Raw genomic sequence first — 15,811 nt, 5'->3', positions numbered from 1 at the left:
GTACTTATTATGGAACTGCTTTGGCTCCAAACACATGATTTACTACAGTTTATAGAGTTAATATAGTTATTTTCAGGTGTGCCAGGTCAAGTCATGGGAGAATCATCCTCGGGCTGTCTATTTCTTTAGTATTTTATTATTGGTGACATACTGGATTATTTCAACATTTATCAAACTAAAACCATGGGGAAGGGAAAAAAAACTCTTTTGGGTGGAGTAGCTGATTGATTGGAAAAATGACTAAAACTGCACGTTGCATTGTGTGGAATGTTTGAAAAGCTTCTCATCCTGCAGTATGGGTAAAATCTATGACATTTGAGTATCCAGTTATAAATCTGTTTGTAAATCTGTAAATCGAATTAATTCCTTCTGGAATTCTCCAGTGAAAGGTACTACATAATGTATAAATAAATTAAAACAATAAATACAGTATTTTTTATTGATATTCTTTAAGGTATCCATTTTTACTTTACATACTGTATACTGTTCGGGGTCACAGGTGAGCTGCAGGTGGCTTTGAGCAAGAGGGAGGGTACATCCTGATATGATTGCCTGTCAATCACAGGCATTCCTTATTTTGATTAGTAATTGCATTATTAGTAGTATCAATCATATTATTATTATTCATGTTTTTGAAGTTGTATTTTTATAGTTATTAACTAATACTCCACTGGTGGAAACTCACTTTACAACAAACGTTCCAAATTATTGTCATCATCCATTGGAATTTAACACTGAATTTGTCAATCAACCCACGAGTTCTGCAATGTATCAATCATCAGACTGACTCGGCACTGCAAAGTGCAGCCAGGGTGCACAAAAGCTCTCCCGCCATACTTTGGTGTGAACTCTTCACCCATAATGCACTTGACCTTCATCCAGCCCTCCCTCATCCTCCCAACTTTATCTTTTTCTCTCACGGGTCACAACAGCAGCATTTATGGACTCCGATCCATCACTCAAAGCGTTCTCTGTGCACTCCTGCGCCTGTCTTATTTCGACGCTCATTCAACAATTTTAGGTATTTAGCCTCAGTGACAGAGTTTAATCATGTGCCTCTGATAAAATTGACATTGTTTTGGGGGGAAAAAATAAATAAACATGAGCAAAGGTGCTAAAAATGACAGCAACGTGAGGAAATGTGTTTTATGGGCTCTTGTAAGTGGGCGTGGAAGTGTGATAGCATCCACTTGCATGGATATCCAGTCAACAATTTTGCCATTGAAAGCCTCCCATTGTTCCTCCCTTGATGATTTCAGCGCTGATAATGCATCAAATAATCGGCAGACATGGATAGTAAATTTGTGTGTAAGAGTGACACCAAGTGAACATCATAAAAGGCATTACTCCCCTGTCTAGGAATGTGTGCTCACAGTCGATCGTAGCCAATGATAAGGCACCATCTGTTACCCATGAGTGCAACTTGTGTGCTGTCCCGGCACACAAATACACATACACGCCAGTCTTGTCACTTGTTCCAAAGCCTCCCTCCATGCCCTAGATTATGAAAGGGTTTTGGTGTATCAGGCTGCTTGGTTTCCATTCTGTTATTGTAACGTCTTTGGGTGTCACATGTTGCCTTTCTTCCTCTCTTCGGTTTCTTACTGGGATTACATGAAATAAAAAGGGGGTAAAGGGGTGGCGACAAGTGGAGCCACGTCTCTGCTGATCATCTTCTATGAATTTCGGGCCCCAGCATGGCAATTTGGCACCACTCTCCCCCGGTTAAATTCAATTGGATGTGCCAGCAGGGGAAAGAAAGAGAGGGAGACTGACAATAAAAGTTTAAAAATAAAGAAGAGATATTATAACCATTTTTCTTCGCACCATGTACGGTGTCTGCTTGTTGTGTTTGGATGTGATTCAGAAAGTTATATGGCTGCAATGGGGCACACAGTGTGGAGAAGGTGACTCCAGTTTAGTAAAATGGCCACAGGATTGTAATTCCACAAAAAGCTTTTACAAAGTGGCATGCCAATCTGTCTGACCTTACTGGAGTTTAATTAAAATGTAAGCGAAATGAATGTCAGTCTAAACAAATGGAAATGTTTTAAGAGTCCCCCCCGACTCCCCACGCATTGCCTTGTAGTCTCTCATGAAAGCCAACAGAGAACTTGTACTTCATAATCAAAGTGCCTGATTTGCATTGTTCTCTTATCTGATGCTGTTTCACGATGAAGGGCTGTTTTCAAAAAGCTGGATGAGTCTAGTTGGAAATAACAGCATGTTTTATGGCTGTGCTGTATGTTGGGCTGTGAACAGAAATGTAATATGAAGACTAATTAGATTACTCTTATTCAGTCTGTTTGTTCGATAATGCAATGTCAATCTAAATTGTCATAAAAGTATATAAAGAAGGTTACAGTTATATAATAAAACATCAAAACAATAAAACGTGGTTCTCAAACTGTGACTTTTCAGGCAAGTCACCTTACATAAATTTATGGCATTTGAAATTATATTCTATGAAACTAAAATAGTGGAATTAATCCCTAACATACCCACTGAAGTGAGGTCAAGAGATTCATGATGGCGGGTGATAGATTTTTGTAATGATATCGAAGTTAGTTAATCAAGCATAACACTCAAAACTGCAACTATTTTTTTCTATTCAGGAATGCAAGCAAATACTGTCACTATTTAGAATAGAATAGAATAGAATAGAAGTGCTTTACGATGTTTTCAGTTTTTGTACAATGGTACATCTGAAAATTCATGGAAACAATAATTATATTTTGGCATTGTAAATTTTATTTAGAATAAAGAGTTTATACATACCTGTGTACTGTATTAAACATGACAGAAACAAAAACTGCAGTAATGTTCATTTAGGGCAACTGTGGCATACTGTAAACCTTACGTTGTGGGATGCGCTCATACATTTATTAAGCATTGTATCTGCTTGTACTTATGCTAAGGTGGTACATTCACTGCAGTCCATAACAATGAGTATTTGAAGTGAAGTGGAAAAAGAAATTAAATTTAATAATTTTTATTTAGTGAAATTATGGTAACTATATTTTAACCTACCCTTGAAGAGCTTTTTCACAATCTGTGGAAAGCAGGCTTGGTTTCGCATTCCACATTTCACCTGGAAGACATTCCAGATGCTCTCTCACTGGATCACACAGCCAGTATCTCTCCCCAAGGTGTTGGCTGCCAACAGGAGCAGTGGGTGCTTGGCCGGGGAACAACAAGGTCCTGGGTCATGAAGATTTCAGGGATTGGAAGAGAGGTTGCGGGATGTTTGGAAAAGAGCTGTCATAGGTTCTGCTGTGATCATAACTGAGAGGTTGTCACAACTAACTTTCCACGGCATGTCAGGCAGAATCAATAAGGAAGGAAGGCTGTTCTCCTGAATGAATACCTATCTGCATCACGTGCAATGTTTGTTTTTTCCAGACTAGACTGAGGTTTTGAACCAAAACCTGAGAGCCAACCTTAAAATGTGAACCGCAGTCTCAGAACTGTGAGGCGGATTTTCTAGCTACTTGGCTAGCATGCCACCATTGTTCTGGTATAATAACATTTTATTGTATATTACATGTTTTCTTATGTAGCAATATTACTAGTGATGAGTCAATCACCCTCCTGATGTCATTATCTTTGAGAATGTAGGCTACTCACCGTGGAACAAATATGGAATTATCTTTTTGTTGTTCTTGTTTTTTTCCATTGCAACTTCCCCTGCCCTATATGCGTGTAAACCTGTCAGGCTAAATTAAGAGGGAATCGGAAGACCAGCAATGCTCAAGCTGTCAAATGTACTGCCATGTACTGTGCTGTCACACCACTAGGCTTTAGCCTGCAAAGTCCCCCCTTTATGTTGCATGATAATCAGGTATGGCTATTTATCTCAATAGCACAATTATTTTTTGAAGAAAGCTGTCCCATCTGTCAACCAATGTCACTAATTCAAAGCTACAGCCAATTGCACAATTTGGCAACCAAACAACATGAAAACATAAAAATAAAAAAAATACACTTTTTAAAAAATAATTTCTTTTGGCAGGGTGTTTTTGCAATGACAACCACAAGTGCATATCTGCATTTCATACTTGGAGCTTTCACATGAGTTTGTAGATATGAGTTATCGGGTGCCATGAAAGCAGAAAATACGGCAAGAAGACCGACTCTCTCAGCCCACCCTCGACAGTTTGTTCCCTCACACCTCAGACAGCAGACAACTCGGCTGTCCTGCTTCTTCTCTGGTAAGGTGCTAACAATTTGTGAGAGGAGATTCCCTGACCAGAGTTTGGCTTTCACCTAAAACCTGTCATGCATGTGCACACTTTGAGGCCGTCTGGGCCAGGAAGGCGTCTGCGTGATTGCAGGCCCAGAGCTCTATGAGGGGAACCTGATGGTGGGCCAAACAGTTTGACACACTTCTTAGCGCCTCATTCTGCAGCTGTGTGCAGCACTTTGAGGTCCAACATGGTGCCTATCCAAACCTGAGAATCTGATAGCAATTAATGACAACCAAGCCTCATATTCTTGGCTTTTGTTAGACTATGAAACCGAGATGGAGAAAAGACAGAAACAAAAAAGTTGAGGTGTAGGAAAATACATAAAGTGGAAGAAGAAACAAATGGGCCGAGAGAGTCCTTTTTTTTCCACGGTCAAGAAATTACTATATGGTCCGGACTGGCCACCTACTGCACATAATGAAGCGTAACAAAATGCATAATAAATACAAACTCACCTACACAGAATTGTTGCTCACCATGAAATGAAGCAATTTTGAAGGGAGCATGCCCTCACTGAATATTTATTTAACACATGTTATGCAAAGCTGTTTGCAGCATGTGAATCACCCATTGTAATAACCACAAATTTAATTAGGGCTCTTGGTATTTTCTTTTTTTTCTATTTTTTTTTAGCAGCAGCATATTAAAGTTGGCTGTTTTCTCATCACTGGATGTATTTTAAATTTTAATAAAACATTTTTAAAGCACACCCTCAAAAGTCAATTGTCCTTAAGTCTTACAATTCAATTAAAGTTTAGGGGAGATGCAAGAGTTCGACCAAATGTTTTGCCTTACTTCAGCATGTGAGTATTAAGTCCAACAACCCTGTTTTTCTTTTTTGGGCTTTTTTGTTCTTTTATGATGCCCCAACAGAACCTGTGATGGTTAAAGAGTAGTTAATAAAGGTGTTATGATGGCAACAGTCTGACCCAAGATCAAATGTATTCATAATCCATTATTTCCATTCCTTCTAGATTTAAACAAAAATGCATTTTAAGCAATTTATTTACATGTTTTAGTAAGGTTATGCTGTGAGTTTAATTTATTGAATTAAACTATGAGTTTGTCAATTTTGTAATAAAACATCCAGCAGACTCTGATTTTCTGTGAAATGGCCATTTTACCATTTCGTAGTGGTTAACCCTTTTTACTTAATCCATCCATTTTCTGAGCCGCTTCTCCTCACTCGGGTCGTGGGCGTGCTGGAGCCTATCCCAGCTTTCATCGGGCAGGAGGCGGGGTACACCCTGAAATGGTTGCCAGCCAATCGCAGGGCACATCGAAACAAACAACCATTCGCACTCACAGTCATGCCTACGGGCAATTTAGAGTCTCCAATTAATGCATGTTTTTGGGATGTGGGAGGAAACCGGAGTGCCCGGAGAAAACCCACGCAGGCACGGGGAGAACATGCAAACTCCACACAGGCGGGGCCGGGGATTGAACCCGGGTCCTCAGAACTGTGAGGCTGACGCTCTAACCAGTCGGTCACCGTGCCGCCCTTTTTACTTAGTAAAATTTTCACTAAAACCAGTCCGTACAATTTATATAGGTTTTTATAATGCAACAAATTTGAACATACATTATTTGTAAAATTTCTTCTATATTCAAACAAAGATGAGTTCAATCCAATATGTATTTATTTTACACATTTTAGCAAGGTTAAAACAAGATGAATAGATGTGACAGACATATGAGATTTTTTTTATTTTTTTTTTAAATAATTCATACAATGGCACAATAATCATAAATCGAGCCCGGTACCAGCCAGTGGTTGCAAGTTCAAAGTCTTAATCTAGTAAAAGCCATAAATGCGAATATAAGAGGTTAAACCGAATCTGAATGATGAGCTGGAACGAATCTGACACACATACGCAATGATAATGTAAATAGAGGTATTAAGGGGGAAAAAAACTAATTTACATTTAATATTAAAGACTTTCACACATGCAGAGGCATCCTTTTCACTGTTCTTTGACATTTAACTAGTCAGTAACGCCCTGTTGAGCTCCCTAAAGATTTGCAGTTCATCAGAAGGTCAACTCTCTTTCTCCATCTCTCTCTCCCTCTCTTTCTCTCTCACTCCCCCTCTCTCTCTCCCTCTCGTGTTATTTTATCATTACTCAACCCCTCAGGAGCATCAGCACCCAAATTAAGGTGATGTACTGCCACCTAGTGGTCAATATATACAAAATAATAAATAGATATTCGTCAGTTTTTCCAGCTCTTTTAGCTATTTTCAACCTGTGACCTCGGTGTGAACCCTTTTTCATTCAGAGTTCACAGCGTCTGAGTTGTTGTCTAAGCTTCCTTTATAATAATAATAAAGCATCAAACACATGGGGCATATGAGGGGGCTTGTTTGGAAGAATCGCCATTTGTGTTCATGATCATGTCTCTGGACGGTGCTGTTTCATGTCTGAATTGGATACAGATGAAACCCAGGAAAAGATGTTTAGCAAATATATGGGATTTTTTTTAATGCTGTTTTTTTTTTTTTTTTGCTCCATGCAAAAACATCATATACTCTATAAAAAGTAGACTAGAGGAACAGACACTCCCCGTTGTCTTTATTTGGGTTAAAATAAAATAAAATTAATCTATGCACGCCAGTATTTTTACAAGCACATGAAGTGTTTTTGTTGTTGTCTTTTGTGGGGTGGTACCAATGGGGGCTATGCACAAAATGAGCAAGATACAAATTGAATTAAAAAATAAAATGCCCTCCTTGAATATATCTACTGATTTGTTTTATGAATTGAATTTTCATCAATTTAAAGTCAATTCCAATTTGCATCAACAATTTTTGATGGAAATACATAAAGTCAGTGTTAAATGTTAATGCAGTAGAAGCCTGTAATTTTTCCCAGCCAATTTGCAAATATATTTGAATATTACAAAATAAAAATAGATATTAAAAAACAGTATAATTAAACTTGGTAGTACTACAATGAGTGTCTTTCTTTTCTGCACTCATAAAAATTTAAATACTGAATTTTCTTTTCTATTGCACATTTTTGTTTGGGCCGAGGGGACCATATGTAAATGACTTCACATGGATTTGATGATGCATATTAACTTTAAAGAAAATATGTTTTTTTTCTGATTATACCAGCTGATAAACTCAACAAAATCATTGTCAACTAACAGAGTTTATCGACATACTATGTCATGCAACAATATATAATTGGAATTGTAGTTACTGTGCAAGTGTTGTAATTTATAGGATTGGCTCAGATTTAGAAAGGATGACTATTCAAACAGAAATAACACAAGAAGCGAAGAATTGATGTCAGCACTGAGCTTGATCCATAAGTCACGCGCCGACGGTTTGTGTACTGAGCTTTCTGCATTTACTTCTGCTCCGTAGCACTGAAAAAAGCTGCGCCCTGCACGTCAAAGTATATCAATGCTTTTACTCTCATGACGCATATGACCAGCAGCAACATAGAAGTGATGGAGGCAAAGGGACACAAGACGCTAATGAGCATGCTCAGTACAAGCAAAGAGTAAAGAGTACACAAGTAATAGGGGGAAGGGGAAAAAGAAAAAAAAGAGCCGTTGCCTTTGGAAAAGCCTCATTGACCGTAGTTGTTACAACTCGTCTGATTTATCGAAATGAGTCCCAATCCTCTGTTTAGTACACAGTGGACCCACAGATAAGATTGTTCTTATAGGACCCTAACCCCCAGCACCCCTCATTCTGTTTGCTCTATGCAGATCCCAATGAGGCATCAAGCTACCTTTAAAACATGATGTGAGGAAAATATTTATGAGGGATTGACACTGAATTTCGCCATTGGTGGCTCTCTCTGACGATACACATTCAAGCAGTGTGTAAAAAGCCAGAGGCATCTTGACTGAAGATCAAGGTCCCAGGCAATGGCAGGGGGTCAAGAAAAGATTCCGAAGGGCTCTGTTGACTTTTATTGTGATTCTGAAGGCCTCCAAGACTAGAATTTACCTCCATTTTGTGGCCTTTGATCTTAGATCTGCGTGGACCACATTTTGTCCCCATTTGAAATGCTCGTGGTTCTTTCCAAAAGACACCAATACATAGGGTCATAGATTTAGCACTCCTTGTGTTTAACATTTTATGAAGCAATATTTGTGCCACATTCCGTTAAATCTCCAGGGAGGATGCTGTAGAAACGAACACCCTCGTACAATAACTAATAGTTTACGTACTATTGTATAAATGGAAAAGGGGCATAATGTGATCACACACACACACACACACACACACACACACACACAGATTTGTGCAGAGCCTTTAAAGCAATTTTGAGCCATAACATAAGATTAGAGCTGTTCTGGGCTACTGGCCCCAGGATTGGAACACTTGACTTAACTGCAGGATTGAGTTTTCCAAACTTAAATGGGTCAGGTGACGCAGACTGATAACAATCTGAATTGTTCCCCGGACAAGACAGGTATTTGGCCACCCGGAGGAGTCCGACTCCAAATATGATCACACACTTGTGCATTTATGACACCAGACAAAATGAATAACATTCACTATTAATTACTTTTTGATGCTGTTTGTAAGGTGGAAAAAAATACTTGACCATGGTTACATTAATTTAGTACTTTACTTATTTATATATTGAATGTATTATACAGTTAACATGCATGATATTATCTAGTGTTTATATAATATGGCAATCTTGTATTTATAAACGTGCTAGTTAATATGGAAATGTAGTTTGATATTCTGTTCATCAGAATTTTTTTTATTTATAGGTACCTATATTAAAAATAACAAGGTCGCTCCATTAAAAATAACAACATTTCAGTACTAATCCCATACTGTTTATTGTTTGATTTTATTTAGTTTTGTACATGATACTGAAAATCTGATTTTGAGTAAAAACAAAAAGCTTAGGGCACACCTCTTACATATACAGTATTTCAAAATGCACTATAGTGGCACCAAAGTAATTTAATAAGGCAAAGATGATTACATTTTGTTCATCTGGGGAAAATGCCACTGCAGTATTCCACTGCATTAATGTATTCTTATTATTAGTAGTAGTAGTAATAGTAGTAGCAGCAATAGTAGTAGTAACATCATCGTCATCATCTTATTATTATTATCATGATTTTTTTATTAGTAGTAGTAGTATTAATTATTATTATTATTTTAGTAGGAGTAGTAGTAGTAGTAATAGTTGCAATATCATTTTATTATCATTATAATAATTAGTAGTAGTAGTAGTAATATCATCATCATGTTATTATTATTATTAGTAGTAGTAGTAGTAGTAACATCATCATCATCATCATCTTATTATTATAATCATGATTTTTTTAAATTATTATCATTAGTATTTATTATTATTATTATTATTTTAGTAGGAGTAGTAGTAGTAATAACAGTTGGAATATCATTTTATTATCATTATAATAATTAGTAGTAGTAGTAGTAATATCATCATCATGTGATTATTATTATTATTAGTAGTAGTAGTAGATGTAGGAGTAGTAATATAATCATTATGTTATGACTATTAGTAGCAATAGTAGTAATAGTAATAGTAGTAGTTATTTCATGTTATCATTATAATTATTATAATTAGTAGTATTAGTTATATCATAATTGTGTTATTATAATTATTATTAGTAGTAGTAGTTGTAATATCATAGTATGATGATGATGATGAACAATAATAATAATAATAATAATAATAATAATATCCATCCATCCATTCCTAACACTGCTTATCCTGGTTAGTGTCGCGGGGTAGCCAGTCAGTCGCAGGGCACATATAGACACGGACAACCATTCGCACTCACATTCATATTGTCACTGAGCTTGAACTGAACCCACACTGCCCGCGCCAAAGTCAGGCAAGTGTACCACTACAAGTAATAATAATAATAATAATAAAATTATATATGAAAAATTATATAACTTCTATTACTACTACGACTACTACTAATACTACTACTAATAAAATTATGATATAACTATTATGATGATATATGACTACAAATATTACTACTACTACTACTATTATTATTATTATTATTATTATTATTAGCTGGCACAGTGGGCGACTGGTTAGAACATCTGCCTCATAGTTCTGGGGACCGGGGTTCAAATTTGGTCCCGCCTGTGTGGAGTTTGCATGTTCTCCCCGTGCCTGGGTGGGTTTTCTCCGGGTACTCCAGTTTCCTCCCACATGCCAAAAACATGCATGGTAGGTTAATTGAAGACTCTAAATTGCCCATAGGTATGAATGTGAGTGTGAATGGTTGTTTGTTTATCTGTGCCCTGCGATTGGCTGGCGACCAGTTCGGGGTGTACCCCACCTCTCGCCCAAAGATAGCTGGGATAGGCTCCAGCACGCCCGTGAACCTTGTGAGGATAAGACAGAAAATGGATGAATGGATGGATTTCAAATGGGTCCCCAGGTCTGGTTTTATTGGGTCAACGGTTGTCAGAGAAAGTCATTTAAATTTATGTTTTAAAAAAATATATATTATTCATTTTTTTTAATAATTCATTTGACTAGGTTATGGTAATACTGTACATGATACTGTGTATTTTTGTAAGATTGGGGACTGGGGAGGAACAAACTTTCTGATTCAATTCTGGAGGTGAAAAAGTCCAAACTTTGTCTAGTGGTCTTATAGAAAGTTTATTGAGAAGCCAGAAAAGAGTGACGTTATGTTTTGTAATTATGTGGCATTTGTCTTTGCACTGCGTAGGTGTGACTACTCCAATGTCTGTTTGACACATGAGAGTAAAACTGTTCTTATATAATTTGAGCCGACACTAATTAGTATGATTATGTCTTTGCATAAACAACCGGTCGGACCAATTACTCTTTAGCATTTCACAAGTTGACTAGCGTTCTCACACTACACTGTAGCAATGCAAAGATTTTACCATTTCTACAATCGTGGCTGATCCTGTCATTTGTGATTAGAGCTAAACACATAATACATATGGTTAACGTGCTTATTACATATTGTATTATCGATCAGCCTTTCAGAAAACAGAAATAAGTAATTAAAACTGACCTCAGCCAAGGCCAAACAATAATGTCAGATAGTGGTATGGTCGATTCCGCTATAGCTTCATAGTTAATGTAATACAGCACAAGAAAGAAATAGAGCAGAAAACAATGCATGAAAGATGGCCAAGCTGTTTATACCTTTGCTCTGTTGCTAACATGTGTTAATTAAAGACTAAATTGTCCATAGGTGTGAACGTGAATGAGAATGGTTATTTGTTTATACAGTACGTGCACTGCGATGGATCGGCGACCACTCTAGAGTGTGACCCTCCCTCTCACCCAAAGTAAGCTTGGATGGGCTCCTGCTCACCCATTACTTTAAAGAGCATAAAGGGGATAGAAAAGGATGCGATGCAAATTGCAATTATGCTGTACTTTCCTGTACGTACTTCCGCGACACAGAGGAGAATTAGGTGGTCCTTCAGTGTGCTACACAGCTTAACCAATGTGGCCACATGAACATCCAAATAGGCTCCAAAAAATCAGATCCGCAATAACAGCTGTACTTGAAGTCTAACGATGGCCATAGATATTGAAGACATACTGGAAAAGGCAAGTTATTTTACTCAAAACTATAGATTGTTAATAATAATCAGCTGCTTACTCGGGATCAGGGCCCTTCTCAACAAGCCAAACTAAAGCTGCATCGGCCATATGCACTCTCCAAACAGTCAGCTTCAGTCTCCCGCCCCCTAATTGGATTTAATGAGTGATTTAACAACACAGCACTGCCCCATCAAATCAAACTGCTACTGTCCATTGCACTTATGTTTGGGTCACTACTCTAATGCTAATATGTACCAGAACCCTCCTTTCTGCAGGGCTCCAGCCCTCCTACCTCAGTTCTCTGTCTTTCTCTCACCCTCCATTGCACCCACATAGTTGTCAACATTCCCACAACATGGGTGGGCCCCAAAGAGGGGTGTTTGGCCTGTTTTGTGTTGAGTTCAGGGTGGGATCACACCTGTAGGTTAAAGGAAAGAATAAGGTACAGTACCTTAAGTGTGTATAAGACTTTTTAGCCTTGATGTATGAACTAATTCTATCGGCGCATGTTACATTTTGTCACAGAAAAATCATTAGCTCTTCAAATAAATCAGTTTACATAGAGTTAAGTTCACCATAACTTGCTATAGGGCATGACATAACAGCAAGGCATCATTGTAAAAAAAAATAATAATAAAAAATGACAAGCCTTGCAAATGTATTATGTAGGATATATTTTTTCCATTTCATTCCGATTGTAATGCATATCATTTGTTTACCAAGCAACACACAGCAGTGTGTCCAGTGCCAACTTTTAGGTAGCGCAACATTGGGGTTAGTACCCCAGCAGTAAGGCATCAAAAAAAGGTACAACATGTTATGTTTCATGATTACAAACCGCACGCAAATAATTAGTTTGGTGGTGTGATAATGAGGCGTCACAAGACTGCACACACAGTTAACGCCTTACTTGTTGTTTTCATTGGATTGTCTTATATTCATGGCCTACAAGTGTTTTTCATACAAATATTTAACTGTAATTATGAATTTACTTCACCATTATCATAAATTAGTGACAGACTATGGCGCAATATGATTTGCAAATAAATTTGCCATAAGAACAGAACGTTGTCATAAAGAATCCCTTATATTGTAAAAAACATTTTATTTTTGGTGTCCACTGAAAATTGTATATCTTAATTGAACAGATGAGTGATGCATGTTTTTTAAATTATTTTTTTTATTTATCACTCCAAGCAGCTCTCATATTCTGTTAGTTTGCACCATATTCACTATCCCCATCACTTTTATTTTTGTGTTTTATTTCATTTTAGCATTTACATCGTGAACTAAAAGGACCCGTTTATAAAATATGCTCGTCAGTGTGAGGGAAATTCTGGATTGACAGGTTTCTCCGCAGGATGCTCACAGGGCTGCATGCATTGCAAAGAGGACAGAATAGTTCTCCACTCAACTTATAACGCATTATTAGGCCAAAGGAGAAAGGCCGTGGAGCTGAGATAAGGAGGGGGCCCTGCTGAGTTTGTTATGAGGTTCAACATGTTTTTTTTCTCACCATTTGTTGGGGGCTGGTATTGCAAGGGGTTATTCTCTAAATCCATCACAACATCCCCAACTCACTATGTAGGGAGAGCAAGAGACATTGTGAGTTTGAGTATACAATAATATGTAAGGAATACTGACATTGTTTACGTTAATTAGTATACTTCAACATAAAAACAGCATTTCCTAAGTTTTTGCTGTCCTTTTTATTGTATTATATGTTCCCCACAAAGAAATCAAATAAAACTAAAGCACTTAACAATTTCAGAATCATTGTTTTTTTTGTTTTTTTTGCTAGAGCTTCAAATTGGACTCTGTCCTATAACGATAGGTCAAATAATTTAATTCAGTCCTGACAAAGTGAAGAGCTAATCGTTAAGGTTGAGTTTATCAGTAGATTTATTGTAAAATTCACAGGGACAACTTGCATATTTTCATAATTTACCTGATTAGTAACACTTGAATCATTTATATTGTACTGTATTGTAGTTCCACCGGGAACAGCAGAAGCAGCAGTAAACATTTCAAGTTATACTGGAAGTAAATAAATTAGTTTTATATTGTAATGATACACATTGAGTTAAAACAGGTAAATTTATGAAATAAAAAAGCATAAATGCATAGTGACAATAATGCGAGCATGGTATAGTACTGAATTTAATAGGGATTGCACGTTAATACAGAATTAGTTCAACTCACATAACTTTAGCAAAAAATGCTCCTTGATGAAAAAAATAATGGATCCTGGAATCTTTTTTTTAATCCTAAAAACATTGCATTTTTATTATTTTTATTCTGTGTGAAGGTATATTTAATTAAATATATGTATACAGTATAAACATGTACAGTATATATAAAATCTTATACCTACATTTTGTAGGAAAATTTAATTTATATTATATATATATATAGGCTGCCTCTATACATGGCATACTCATCCTAGTGGCATACAAATACTGAATACAAACTCCAAAATGTATTTGACAACATGGCTGCAATAACATTTGAACAAAATTTGCAGTTGCATCTCCCTCAAAAAGAAAACACGAGAGGCTACACATCATTATTGAAGTTAGAAGCATAGAACAGGACATTATACCCGGTACAGTAATTACAAAATGAATAACGCTACTTAGTTTTAACTAGCCCGCGACCCTTGTGAGGATAAGCGGTACAGAAAATGGACGGATGGAAAGTTTTAACTAATAAACAGTTACAATTCTATGGATATAAAGTTGCATTGAATTTCTTTTTCAAATAAAGCAAAGGATGCAATATCATTTCACATGCAGAGAATGAATGTCAAAATTCTATTGTGCTTTCTGGCCCAGGTTTGATTGAAATCTAAATTCACTAGATCCTCAAGGCAATGAACGCAATACAGGTAATGTTTCCCGGTCTTCACTGTTCACTGTGTGATGATAACCTCACTATAATAGTTACAGACTGTTTAATGGCCTTGGTTGGACCCGGCGGCCATGCAGGGCTACCATCACAGCACTGAAAGTCACAGAAATGTATGCTTTACTGCTGGAATCTATATTGCTGCTGACAATTTGTTTTTATACAGTAGGTCTACCACCAGATTCATGTATCTTTCACTGGCGGACCAACACTTCTTCTATTCTCACTGCTCTTTGCTTTTTTTTTTTCCACGCTTCTGCTCTTATCATCCCTGCCAAAGTTTCCCCAATTCCTGGTTGGTTCAGCAGCAGGGCACTGGGTCACGACACTGGCTTGATTTTCACACTGCTCCCTCTTTTGAACGACACGTCACGTTAATCGGGGTTAACAACTGCGCCGGTGCCTTGCTGAGCAGGGCTCCCATCGGCTTAACGCGGCCTGGCTCTGGTGATACAGATGGGCTGGTAATCTGTGCTCTAGTTGAGAGCGGAGTTCACAGAAAGCAATATATTTAAACGATTGTTAGCATTTACAAATAAAACACGTTTAACACTAGTTAAACAATTTTGAATTCACAGTTAAACGTTCCACTCCAGCTCAGTAGATGGCAAGCATGTGGATATCAAAGGGGTTGAAAAATACTAATGTAGGGCAGGTCAATCCATGTATCATTCGTTCTTTGCATTTTCAATTGGCAATCAAAAAATTCAAGTGACTATTCAGTTGTTTTTAGTATAATAAAAAAAAAGAAAAAAGAAAAAAAAAAAACACCCTGACACATCTTACACGTATTTGATTGTTAGCTTCATGCACTACATCTGATGTGCAAGATATGCTTTCATCACCGCTGTTTGCCTGTCCGATCGCATTGTTTTCAACTTATTTCCACATGGAGCACCACATGCACTAGTAGACTTGGGGCAAATCACTTCAACAACACCTTTGTGTTCATTCTTTTTTGAACCATTGCGCGATACGTGATGCAGTGTATGTTCATGTCCTGGTTGACTGATTTTGGTTGCCAACAAGCTAATGTATATTAATGCTATTACAAAACGTCTGGGTCACGTAAACCTGACCAATTAA

The sequence above is a fragment of the Phyllopteryx taeniolatus genome, chromosome 7 (genome assembly GCF_024500385.1).
Source record: "Phyllopteryx taeniolatus isolate TA_2022b chromosome 7, UOR_Ptae_1.2, whole genome shotgun sequence".
NCBI classification, from domain to species: Eukaryota; Metazoa; Chordata; class Actinopteri; order Syngnathiformes; family Syngnathidae; genus Phyllopteryx; species Phyllopteryx taeniolatus.
Note: the sequence above shows the minus strand (reverse complement) of the source record.